The 13047-nt window shown below is 43.3% G+C and overlaps 1 protein-coding gene across 3 annotated transcripts in view; it reads right to left on the reverse strand.

The window, feature by feature from the left end:
- Positions 1-13047, reverse strand: part of prickle2b (prickle homolog 2b) — a 65144-nt gene that overhangs the window by 13041 nt on the left and 39056 nt on the right. The window contains exon 1 of one of the 3 annotated variants that reach the window (XM_040202926.2): positions 2666-3304. The exons of the other annotated variants lie outside the window; for them this stretch is intronic. The gene's annotated coding sequence lies outside the window, so the exon portion shown is untranslated. Of the gene's footprint in view, positions 1-2665; positions 3305-13047 lie in introns of those variants that run through there. 3 annotated transcript variants of the gene reach the window in all.

Below are 13047 nucleotides of genomic sequence, written 5' to 3' on the forward strand. Positions count from 1 at the left end.
CTGTTCTTTATCCAAACGTGACTATGTTGGTCAGTGGGATTGTGAGGTTTGTTCAAGACCTGGGGGGTATTGTTGTTGGATCCCCGTGACCATGATGTCAGTGGACAATGATTCACCGCTTTGAGTTAATTATCATCGCCTTGCTCCTCCAGGTTAGCCTTGTAACCCAGGTAACGGTTGGTTTTAATACGTAACTGGAGTCCGATAGACCCTTCTGACATTTAGCTCTTTAGATTGCTGCTGCAAGACCTTCAGCAAGCATGGCCTCCAATTTGCCTCAACAAACTCATATCCAATTGAAATGTGCTGCAATGCTTTTCAAAGCCGAAGTCGACTCAGAATTAGCTTTGAAAAGGCACACAAGTGGGGTCGGGGTTGTAACCATAACCCCGGGTTTAAGGTTAGGAGACTAGAGTCAACCTAAAATGTAGCAAACCATCTGATCTTTCAGCAGAATCCAAGTGCCAGCGGACAAAGTATAGCCTTGGCGGGTTTAAAGCTGAAGTCTCATTTCACTCTCATTCCAAAACCGCTGCAGCTTTTCCATGGAATCACTGTAGATGGCCAGATTAAAATCCCATCTTTAAGTGGCTGGTCTGCGCAGAAAACAGCGGTTGGGTGACGAGAGAGGAAAGCACAGAGGAGAGAACAGCTGGGTGCAGACTGCCGACAAGTCCTATCTGCCTCTGCCTTTGTTTACTCTAGAAGAGGTGGGTGAAGAGGAGGAACCACTCTTTGTTATCTTCAATGGCCTATTGTTGAATACAACATTTCCGTTCAGCGATTTAAAGCGGATGGAAAATTCAGGCCTTCAACGATTACCCACAAATTAAAAAGATCCAAGCAAACAAAGTCTGCGTACCTTCAGAGAGCTGCCTGCTGGCTTCAGAGCCATTAGGAGCTAATTATGGTTGAACATGACTGGAGGTGTTCCCGAAAAGAATCAGAACCGACAAAGACATTTACCATTAGCGGCCAATTAGTAGGAACCAGATGCAGCACGTTGACGAGGACAGAAATATGGCCTTCATCCACCTGTCACAACAAATTATATTCTCCCTTTCAAACTACCCTAAAGCGAATGAAGATGTTGCTCTACTGTAATTAAAATTGTATTTTTCAACATAAAGCCAGCATTATAAACTGGATGGTCTAATCATAAATGCCATTGAGTTGCTTTATGGAAAACATAGGCGCCTGTGTTCTTGGAGATTGAACCATAAAAAGTCGGCTGATCTCGCGCTCTGCTGCTTCAATTTCCTCCACTTTAAAGCAAAGTACTAAACTAAATCACTGCAACATCCCTGTTAAGGTGCACTGAAACAATTTTTAGTTAGTAGTTAAATAGCTTGTTCATCTAAAATATATTTGTTTTTAGGTGTTTTTCTACGCAAAAATCCTTGCAGCTCAAAAACTTGACCAAGAATTGGTGTGGGACTTTTAGTTGCATAATGTAACCGAGTGCAACTTGTGAATGGAGATACGATACAAGACAACACGTTGACAAGTTGTCAGCTGCAGCCACGCACTTAAGCCTGGATCGCATTTCTTATTCATTCAGTGTTGACTTGTTTTATTAAATGACACCACTTTGGACGGGGAAAGAGGGAGTCCTGACTTCCAAGACAACCTCGTTACAGACTTCCAACCATAAGCAAATGAGTTCAACAGGCGTTGGTCTATGGGCTTATGAGATCATTTAGGAGAAAAATCCACCAGTCCTTCGAAAAAATGCAATTACTTTCCTTTCTTTTCAGTGGGAAAAAGTAGATAGATTTTATTTCCTTCTCCAAAAGCAATTGTTGAGGACGGAAATATGTTGCGTTTTTGGCTCCTGTCAACTTGGTGTTTGGGCTTCACTTAGAACCAAGCAGACCAATGGTGCTGCAGCCAGCTGCTGGAGCCACATTATTCACTATCTCCTTGTCAGTCCATTCATGTGCTAATCCAGTGGCCCTTTACACTGCTAAAAAAGTTGCCACCTAAATGGGTCAATTAGCCTGCATTGAGTCTCGAAACGCTCTCCTCAAAATAACAGCCGTCGAGCTGCAATAATGCCACTTGTTTCCAGTTGCAGTTTGCAAACCAAACTGCCGGTAGAAATACTCAAAATAATTAATAAACAACATATTAACACGTTGATATGGAGGAGGAAATCTAATAATTTAGTTTCCCTTTATTTACTAAACAAGCTGTAATCCATATGGCACAAAGTTTAAACAACAAAGACTTCATTGCTGGACAGAGCAGGGTAGTTGGACCACTGCGCTGCAGGGGGTGGGTGGGGGACAAACCGGTGAGACGTGTATAGAGACCACGCTACAGTGCGAGTCCGACATCTCTGCTTTTAGGGGGCTATAAACAGCCGGTTCTGCGTCATAAATAAGCAAAGCGACCAGCAGAAAAGTCCGCTGACTTTAAATCGAATACGTTGTCTTAGACTAAAATGTAGTCCTGTTACTATTTTAGGCACATAATCCATTAACAGATTAAAGGAACTCGATTCAGTAGTTGATAGATTGCCTACTTTTGAGATTTAATTATCATTCCCATTACGCATCTACTGTCCCACTCGCGGATGGCCCGTTGCGCTAAAAAAAAAGAGATAGAAAGAAAGAAAAACGGCCAAATAAAAAAGGACCACGATCAATAATCAATTGCTTACCTTCTTACAAACTGCGGCGGGGGTGAGCCACAGCCCCGACCTGGGTGCTGGTTGTGGTTGTGGTGGTGGTTTTAAAATGCGTCTTCCTCATTGCAGAATTTGTCAAACAACTCCAGCGCCACTGTCTTGCCACGAAAACACTCCAGTCTCCCCCGCTGCGTGGAGTCTGCACCCCTTTGCTACACGTACCCCCCCTCCGTTTAAAACGCCTTTTGTCAACCCCCGTGTGCTCCGCAAACACATTCGGGGAGTTCAGCGAACGAGGAGAAAGCGCAGTTGAAGAGCCAACCGAGCGTGCGTAAAAATCAGATCCCCGTTTTAAATGATCCACACCAAGAGCGTGCGCTCTGGGACAAGTATTTGGCAAATCCAAACGAGCGGGACACAAACGTCCCTTTGGGAGCCGAGTTGCTGCTGCTGGCTGCCAGCGGAGATCCGCGCGGACTTTCGCTGCGTAAAGATCCGGAGCGCTGGAGCTGCTCCGCTCGCTGCTGTCCGTTTCATTCAGCGGCGACAGTCAAGCGCGTTTATACCACGCGGTCACTTCCGGTTTGGAGATTCCACAGTAAAAGTACCATTTTCGAGAGGGTTGAGCTATTTTGTTTTCTGATTTTCTAAATACTATGATTTAATCTACTCTGGAGTTAATTATATTAACACAACGTGTAATGTGTAATGCTAGTTTAATCACATGGAAAAGTAAAAGCACAATTTTTCTTCTGCAATCTCTTTTAATGTTTTGTTAATTCCTGTAAGAAATGTAAGTGTTTTAGAGGAAATAGCCCCGTGACAACAAAGCCCACTCTGCTGAGGTATAAAAAGCCTGAATCTAACTAGCCACTTTCTATTTTATATAATAAACTACTGTGCCAGAGGTGAATAATTAACTTTCACATCAACACAATCAGTAGATAAATCAACTAGAAAGTCGTTGTTTTTACGGTTATTATATTCAAGCAACTTTTTGAACACCAAACAAATGAAAAGCCTAATGGTTATTTGAGAATCTAGCCTAATTAAAAAATGTAATCATCAAACATTCCTGAAGCTTTCCACTACGTCTTAATGTAGAGAGTTTCCAACTTCCTGTTTTACGGGCCAATCTGGTTGACTTGACACACACACACAAACACACACCCCATCGTTCCCCATGCATGCCAATGATCCGGTGTGATGTCAGCAAGTCAGCGTCCCAACATTGGTATAATTAGTAGCGTGAATAACTGGTGTTCTGGGGGTCATTTGCATGTGAATGAAACCACTTCCCCGAAACAACTGGCCCGGGACGAGACGAGAGAAGCGGGAGGGGGGAGAGGAGCTGCAGGGCGCTGACCTGCATGGGGAAATGGGGAGGTGAGCCCCAGTAAACAAAACAGTGCTGTTTAACATAACAAGCGGGACATTAGCTGGAGAAAGGACAAAGGGTTTACCGACCAATGCAAATCCACTGAATCAAAAACAATAGTGAAGTCAATATAACAAGGACATGACACTTTTTGTAGTGCCGCTATGGCCTCAGTTAATATAATAACTACATAGCTTCAGGTTTACATACAGGACAGAGTGGACAAAGATTAGTTAGAATATCATTTACAGCCATCTATGCATTCACTATGTATTATTTGTTATGCCATTAGTAGGACATGCTCTACTATTTTACAAATAAAAAGGTACACTTTTTACACTCATATTATACAAATATAATTGACATATAAGTTACCAGCTACAAGGAAATCAAAGTGGGACCGGTTTACATCACCACCACTTGGAGTCAGTTAGCTCTGCTATTAGCAACAACACAAACAGCACAACAGTTTCCTAACAGATTGACACCATCTCAGCTATTTTGGCTCTTATTGTTTCAACACTCACATAACAATCTGCTTTGTATTGGCCATTACGATTCTCTTATCCCAATAATGAGCGGTAGAAGTGTTAAACAACATCCCACTGCTGCCCGCTATTTGTATGTTTGAGTTATACGCAAAAAAGAAAACAAAAAAACAGCCAACGTTTAAGGGCAATCAAAGATGGATGGATTGGTGGAAGATTTCATAATACAACATCAGGATTGATGGAAGCGGATAAGAGAGTAATTAAATCTGGATTTGAGTCTATATATTCCCCAAAGTACCCCGCTGCGGCCGGTTGGCCAAACATGCGCTAAAAAATACATGCAGAGAAATGCAAAAGCTTGCTTTGAAGTAACGTGTGAAAAGATGCATAACTCAAAATGTTGAAAACAGCCAGCAGCTGTAAACAACTTCCATTCGTGCTGGAGTCTCTTTTCCTTTCAGGCACTGTTCCTTTGGCTTCTCTCCGTCAGAATAGAAGCTCAGCTTTTCTTTTCAGGGAAACTATAAGAACACATAATTGCGGCCCTTTTTTTTTAACAAACAAAAGAATATCAATTACAGCTCAGGCTGTGCTAACAACTTATCCACAGGAATTTACAAAGAGCTCTTAGTGACAGCGTCCTGTGTTTGGAGTGACCCCAGAGCGGGTCAACGTGGTTTTGGGGCCAGCCGTTCACCCGAATAAGCCCTTCTCTTTTCCCCAATAAACTGTTCCTCGACCTGCAGTGAGACGTTTTAAATGCCACGAGTGGGCTGAATAAAAGCATAGAGGCCAGCTCGGGGGGTGGGGGGGACATGCCGCGGATAGCATTGCCTGCACAAGCTCCTGGCATGCACTGAGACATGCTGCTTGGTAATTTTAGACAGAGCCAAACAGGTTTACTCCCTTCCGAAGCATGCGTGAGCATATTGAGCTTTTTGTCTCTATTAAAGTACAGGAAGAGCGCTATTGCAAATACATGTTAGCCCAGGGGTTGGAGCCCTGGTTTAATTATGCAACAAAGTTGTAGTGCCTCCAGGGATGTTATCATACAAGAACATCATTCATATCTTACCAGGGAAGGAACTGAATTATATACTGCATGATATGGTCAGGAAAACACACCTGAGAAATCAATGCCTTTATCGTGATTTGAAATGTAGCCAATATCCCAACATGGCCTCCTCATCTTTATTCCTCATCTGCTTTTTTAGGAACACAAGTCCCCTCTCCTTTCATGTGGCAAATGCTGATGACTATCACTGTAGAGTCAACACACAAGGCAGCTGGGACTCACCCCAACAGCTGACAGCTCCGACATGCACACGGGGGAGAGAGGAACTAGCTTCTTCTTCCATACAGCTTTTCTGTCCCAGATCGGCAGAGGGCTTCTTAAGCAAATGTGTAAATACTAAGTATGTACACTACCCAAACTATGATAACCAACTGGCTGCCGAACTCTGTTGCGGCCCCTTTAAACCAACTGGGCTGAGACATGTCTTTAGCAATAAGGAGGGTGGAAAAAGAATGAATAAATGGTAAAGACATTATCGGCGTGGAGATGATTTAGGACCAGAACAACAAAGCAGAAAGTCCTTCAGGGGCTTATCCCACAGTACGTGTTACTTTCTGAAACCAAAGATTTAGAAGACTTCTCAATTTCTACGCAGCAATTGGCCGGGTGTGCAGAGCGGTGAAGGTAAGCATGATTTGCATGTACAGAATCTCGCTCGTCTCTAAGACACCATTTCCGTCCGGCATCTGAGTGTTGCCGTTCGGAATGGCTATCAACACTTTTCCTTCACATGTGGTCTTTGTTCCATCGGGTTTGTTTCAAGCATAACACACCCTAAAAGAAAACCTGCAGCATAATGGAGTTAATCTTTAATTGCTGGCTTCTCTACTCGGACACCAAACAACTAATCAAGCCCCCAGAGTGTGAAACTCAATGGCCTATTGGAGAGGTAATGCGGAAGATGTTGCCAACCGCCGCAGCTAATCCTGGTTAGTTTGTTTGCTATGGACCTGCTGTTGGATAAAAGTCCTTCCGCTACGTTAAGGGTGTAATGACTCTTGTTAACACTTTGCATCTAGTTTACAAGGAAGAAGCTGCCAGTTGGTAAAGGTTGATAAAGGTTCACTGGTTTTCCAAGCCAGTGAGTGAGAGCAGTGCCATTTTGGAGACACACTGACCTCCTCTCTATCATGGACTTGCAGTACTTTGGCCCAAATGCTCTGACCAGAAAGCAAGTGGCAAGTGGTTTCACATTGAAACCTCCACCCAAGAGCCTCTCCGTACCCATGCAGCAGATAAGTGGCCATTATTCACCCCCCGTTGAACATTAACTGGATTAATTCTGTGCGGGTTGAAGGGTGAAATTGTATTTGTCCAAAGGGAGGGAAATAGAAAGGAAATGAGGAGTGTTGCCAGCTTGGCTGAAATTCTAATTAGCTCAGGGGTTCGTTAGCACACAAACTCAACTCTTGCTGCAAAGTACTTTGCTGGTGCAGAGGCCTGGGTAAGCCATTAAGCCACAGAGGGGAAAGTAGAGAGAGAGACAGCGAGAGAGAAAGAAAAAAGGGGGAAGTAGGAAAGAAAGAGCATGGACACTCAGTTTCACGCTCAAAGGGCAGCGAGGTGACCTTGTGGATTGACTCCTCAAGGGGACAGGAACTATTTTTTGCTCCTCCTGGCCCACTTACACGAGGGCCCTTCAGCACAGGGAAACACACTCTGAGCCCTCCGTCTGCGTCTATCCCTTCGACCATCCATCTGCACTGCAGACTGCACACTCTCCAACGCAGCCCAATTTCTACGGTTTGTCAATGAGCTTTCCTCAGCCGTATACTGTACATGTGGATTCTGAATCAAGACATAAGTAGGTCACGTGCAGGTTTGTAAATGAAAAAGGGGATAGAGGAACAGTTCTAGGCAGTAAACAAATAATGAAGTGGATACGAGCAAACCAAACAAGAGACAGTGGGAAATGTGTTTTGATGTTGTTGTTATTATTCCTGTGTTCGTGCCTTGGAGATAAAAAGACGTTTGGGGGACACGTTCTAGCTCTGTGCGTGCTCAACCCTGTGCTGAGAAGCTATCTCCTTTAAAAAAAAGGTTGCGAAGTAATAACAAGTCAAGTAAGTAACAAAAATCTCTCATTCCTCTCGCAGGAACTCATAACGCCACAGCTCTGATGCAGTGTGATCTTGTGGCTCCATGAATGAACAACCCGCCTCCGAACCTCCCACACCCAACACCCTGCAGCACATTCATCTGACTCAACGCTCTCGTTCAGCCTCCACTGATGCTCCTCTTCCTCACCATGTCATCATGAGCCAGATGAGTGGTGTGGGTGTTGATACTGATTTATTTGCCCCCCCTCCGCGACACCTCCTCTATATAAGTGTTTTTTTTTGTTTCATTCACTGTATTTGCTCCATCAACTAAACCTTCTGACTTCTATTCTCTGGTTCTCTCTGTGTAATAAATCCCATTGTATCCCTCGCCCGTACCTGCAATCCAATGCCCACTGACCAGATGTTCCATCAACTCATTAGCTGGACCAGAATGGCGGTCTGGCAGCCGCGGTCTTGATATGTGATCTTGCCACTTATTTTCAGAGGGCTGCATAAAGAAAGCCAACACGACAGCGTTTATGTGGCGTTTGAGGGTTAATGCACGCCAGGTAAAACCAACATATCGAGTTGGGGGGACAAAGTGCAACAAAAGAAACCTGTTTAATGTGTATTTGGCTGGTACGCCTGGTGCTTCAGGTAGTAGGTTTTTGGTACTTCTAGGAATTTAAAATTAAGAGAATTAAGAGATCAAAATAAATAAAAAAATCAAAGAGATTCTGTCAAGTAGTATGTGGGATTAAACAATGAAATAGAAGGTGAGGAATTAAATCACAAGGACAGTTATTGTCCTGATCTAAACAGTGTTCCTATTGAAAAAGGAATTCTATGCCAAGGGGTTGGTTTAAACTTGGTCTCCAGAGCTCTTCCATGGTTTAAACTCACATTTTTGGTTGAAGTCAATCAACCGTGGAACCACCTCCAAGATGTATACGCAGTATATCTGTTTTTGTGTAGCTTTAGGTAAAATAATTAATATAAACAAAACTGTTTCAACATGAGTCATGATAATGGTCTATTTATACTGTACCTACTGACTGGCTACAAGACGCAACTCGTTTGTGGTGCACTTACATTGTTTAAAGCATTTTAGCCCTTCCACACAGAGCATTTAATTAGTGACTGAAACTTGAAGGGAAACTTTACTTCACATGAATGGGGACACAAATACAGACCGATCAATGACCACATACACAGGCATATCCTTACATGCTGGTCCTTTTGCAGGGTGCAGGGCCTTTTGGAAATTGGAAATATAAAAAAAAAAAAGTAAATGTAAATTAAGTTTCCATTAAGTCTACAGTTAAGTTTCCAATCTTAAGCATGTTTTCTTAACATAAAATATTCAGTAAACAAGCAACAAGCATAGTTAAATATATTAAGTGTACATGTTGTTAAATTAAGCTTTTCTAATTTTGTTTAAATTAAGCCTGATATTGCTTTCAACGTACAAGAATTACGTCGTTACTTGCACACAGTTAATCAAACAGCTTAGTAATTAAACACTGGTAATAAATCACTACTCAAGTCAAAATACTTGCATCCCTTCCGTAAAACAGATATGCTTGATCTGCTTGATCGGGTGTGGTTCGTTTATGGAAATGAACCTGGCAACGCAGCAAATTACATCCACTTCATCAGACTTTGAACAGAGGAGCGCATTAATCTGTGAAAACTGAAACAAACCAGACTGTTAAACTTTTATATTCCATTAATGTAAAGCTGCATTGCTTCAATTACAAAACTGAAAGTAGGTTTTCAGAGTAATTAAAATGGTGATTTACTGTAGTTTTTGTGTCCTCACAGGAGAGAATTTCCACCGATGGAAATATCCCAAAATACGATGTTTTGTGGAAAAGGAGTGAGAGAGAACGTCCTCTAGTTTAATTTGCTCCTTTGACTATTTAAATAGATGTTTGCATCCCATGGAGCGATTGTGTTTATATACAGTGGGCCAAAGGTGAAATGAAGTAAATTAGTTGTACAAGATAGAAAGAGACAACGTCTGGATGAGATCATGTCAATAATGGACAGATGAATCCAGGAGAATAAATAAGAAGATTAAACTCCAATTTGATTCAAACTCGAACTTAAGCTAAATAGACTAATAGAGAGATCATTCAAAGCTCACATCTGATTCACAAGCAGTGTTTCACCTCATGGTTAGCTTTAGGTAATTCAATTTTCCCGCTATTTCATCTTGTTACACTGTTTACCTTATAAAGGGGGATGGGATGAGCAGATCACTCACACACACACACACACACACACACACACACACACACACACACACACGTCCATGTCAATAAGGTCACCAAAGCCCTCTCCTTACACGGTCTTGAAAGCTTTTGGAGATTATGGATTGGAGGAGAAATTGCCATTTCTAGGACGTGACGGACCAGCAGTGTGTTTCATCGCTTGCCTTAAAGAGACGTTGAACCTGGGGCTTTATTGACGGATTGCTGTCCTGAGACTGTAGGCAGAAAACACTCACGCACAAGGACAGACAAGCAGGAGTTATGAGTCACATTGAGCAATCCACACACGCAGATAAACCCAACTTCCATCAAACTGAGGTCAAACCTTCAGTGTGAGCACATCTCTGAGCAAAGACAGACATCAGTCCGCCACGTCTTTTAAAACTTATTGTGTTGTTTTCAATGCTCGGATCGAGCAAACGTCTTCACGAGTCAGTTGCATCGAAGTCTTTACCCATCCGGAAGTTTTTTTACACCCACTTCACTCCCTGCTTACTGCCGCTCCCCTCCGTCCCCAGAAAGAGAGCAGTGGCCCGAGCGAAACCGAATCACCCCGGCTCGCCGCTGTTTACACCAGCACCCGGCCCGCTGCTTGAGCCGCTGTTTATTTGAACTGTGAACCTCCATTTGAGGTGTGTGTGAAAGGAAACGTCTGAGCGTGTGTGCGAGAGAAAAAGAGAGCGTGTGTGCTGCGAGGGGGAGGGAAAAAAGCTCCACACAAAACCTAGTGTCTCGCCCTCCGATTTCTTTCACACCTCTCCTAACGCGCTCTTCATAGCATATTTATTCGCCCCGCGGGCTCCTGGCACTCCTCGGGTTGTGCGGGCCATAGACGGGCCTCTGTGCTGAACCACTCGGGCACAAGGATTTAGAAAACAGGTCTCTTAACACCCCCCGTGGAGCTCCAGACACAATAATGTCCTTCTGCTGACCCACATATGACATCACAGCCTTGTTCTCACACATCCACACATGTTCGCGCACACGATCATGTCAAAACAGACAATTCTGTTTGCATGAACACACATGCAGGAAAGTTTCTCTGCATTCTAAAGATTAAGTCGAGACACACACACACACACACACACACACACACACACACACACAAATACAAACCGTGAAACAGTAAGGTTAGTGTGGCATTGGTTAAAACGGTCCAAGGCAAGAGTAAAGGATAGACGACCGGAGCATCAATGAAGACACTGTTCAAAATGAGCTGACTGGAGAGCGACGGGGAAAATGAAGTAAGCAGCCAAGTCTTAAGAAACGAGAGCGAGGACACACACTAAGGAGACACAAGCATACACATCAAATAAGAACACGCAGCATGCACAACACTTATCAACATGTGCGCACAAATAAGGACTAGCTATTGGCTTTTCAGCTGCACTTTTGAGCAAGTGGGTCTGAAGTAGCGGCCCGGCGTGCGTTGTCGGCCGTAAACACAAGCCTTCGTTCTCATGATCAAGCAGGCAAACCGACAGGAAATATGATGCATCATCACTTCTTTTCAGACTTGAAACGCCAGGGAGGCATGAACATGTCGAGGACTAGCGCAGAAGTAGCAACCAAAGCCTGGTTTGAGTTAAAAGACAAATGAGTTACCTTCAACATCAGTACTGCCAAGTCACGCACAGGGCATGTATGTGCCAAAAAAGCACATACGTGACACTCAAAAACATGCAAACAATTGTATCATTATTTCATTTGAAGCTTCTCTTTTTTTCTAACATTCATGCAAACACATCAGTTGTTGGTAGCACAACAGAGAGTGAAATACCACTCTGTGAAAAGGGGAATGTTGATACTTTCCATGTATAATCACAGCACAGCACCAAGTATGTGTGCTGCCTGTTCTAGCGCCTCGCTGGAATCCTGCGCACCGTGACGTGTGGAGGATTCTGTTTACACAGTGTATTATGGATCAGACCCGTAGGGAATCTGAAACAAGGCCGCTGCGATATCGTCACACAATAAATGGGCAGAATTTATACACTCTAAGTAGTCCTTTCAGATGCCAAACCTAAATTTGGAGGTTTTTATTTGCAATTTCAATGGAATTGCTGCAACCAGTAGAGATTCAGCGTTCATCTTTGAGGTAAACTGGAGTCCTCTACAGAATAAGCTACTATAGCTAATTAACTGTTGTGACATCCCTTTTTATATAACATAACATGCTAGAGTATGACCTTCTTCACAAAAAAAAAACCCTAACCCTAACTAAACAACTAAATGTTATTGTCACTCAATTGAAATACCAAACAACAAGCATAGTACATCATGATCCTGGCTGGCTAGCATGCTAGCAGCTAGCTGGTCATCCAGAGTACTTCACATGCTAGTCATTCTGTGGTGTCGCCAGCCCTTCATCCCCCTGAGCCTGCAGTCAATACATGAATAATAGCAGCTTCTAGCCTCAAAGCATAGTCATTTTAAACAGAACGCTTGAAACAATGTATTGATCAGGAACTATTTTGCATTAACTGCCGTGGCGGACTCTGCCTGTCCACCTGATCCTCCGAAGGTCACATATCTTACCATGTAGGCTATCGTGAACTCTATTGATTGCAAATGAAAATCAACTGAGTACTTAAATAAATACTTTCGGAACAGCCTTTTATTTTCTCAAACAACATCTGATCAATGCTTGGGATGAGTCAGGAATAATCACAAGCTTCAGCCAATGTTGATGAAAAATAAATGGTTGTAAATGTCTCATGTGTTGGGACGGAGATATTTTTGATGACATAGCACAGATCTCAGGGTGCAAAAACCAGAGTCTGAAGAACACGTGACCTCCTCGCATCTGGGACACATTACATATTTGTGGAAAAGAAGCCACGCTTGAGTCTGTAATCTGTTGATGATGGGTCTTTATTCCCGTTGGTCGGTTCTGTTGAGACCTCAGCATTGTAAGCAATGTTTTTCTGTGAGTAGCTGACGGGTGAGGGGGGAGAGGGGGGTCCAGATAAGCTGAATGAAGGAAACAGGTTTGAGTCAGGAGAACGGCAGATAAAAAGGTTTAGGATTGAAAGGCACCAAAACAATCCAAAGCAGCTCTTCCACCGTAATACTCCTCACACTTCCAGGATCCCCGGCTGCAAATGACTCTTTTAGAGCAGAGGGGTGAAATTTGTCACCCTCGTGCTCGGC

The sequence above is a fragment of the Gasterosteus aculeatus genome, chromosome 17, assembly GCF_964276395.1.
Source record: "Gasterosteus aculeatus chromosome 17, fGasAcu3.hap1.1, whole genome shotgun sequence".
Classification (NCBI taxonomy): Eukaryota; Metazoa; Chordata; class Actinopteri; order Perciformes; family Gasterosteidae; genus Gasterosteus; species Gasterosteus aculeatus.